Genomic DNA, 540 nt, shown 5'->3' with positions numbered 1-540 from the left:
GACTCAGGTTATGATTCATTCTAAGGAAAATTCCCTTCCAGCTGTGAAATCAAAAAATTATATGTTCCTAAAATGTATGGTGGGACAGGCATAGGATAGACAATTTCATAACAAAAGAGCAACAGAAAATAAAAAGAATTAGCAAACTCCAACTAAATCCCAACCCCCACCAAAAAGAAAATTAAATCCTAAGGTGTGAGAATTTTCTGTTTTGGCTCCAAGTGCCACCATCAGTACAGACTGGGACAAGGGTTGGGCCTCCATGACTTTTCTGGGAGCAACCAATGCAGCAGCTCTCACAGGCTGGGATGTTATCCCCAAAGCTCTCTGCAGCTGGGGTTTCAAACGGTTATTGGGAAGTGCAGGAATTTTTTATTTTTAGTTTTAATTGGAGGAAGAGTTCTGCCAAGTGATTGATTTAACCAAAAAAGAGAATGTATTGAAGGAAAATAGAGAACAGAGAGTTTATTTCCTCTTTTCTGCTTATATTTAGCATGCCTGTTTTAGGTAATCTCTGGGGTGTAAAATTTTTCAAACCTC

Source organism: Mandrillus leucophaeus, unplaced genomic scaffold, assembly GCF_000951045.1.
Source record: "Mandrillus leucophaeus isolate KB7577 unplaced genomic scaffold, Mleu.le_1.0 Scaffold84, whole genome shotgun sequence".
In the NCBI taxonomy this organism is placed as follows: Eukaryota; Metazoa; Chordata; class Mammalia; order Primates; family Cercopithecidae; genus Mandrillus; species Mandrillus leucophaeus.
Note: the sequence above shows the minus strand (reverse complement) of the source record.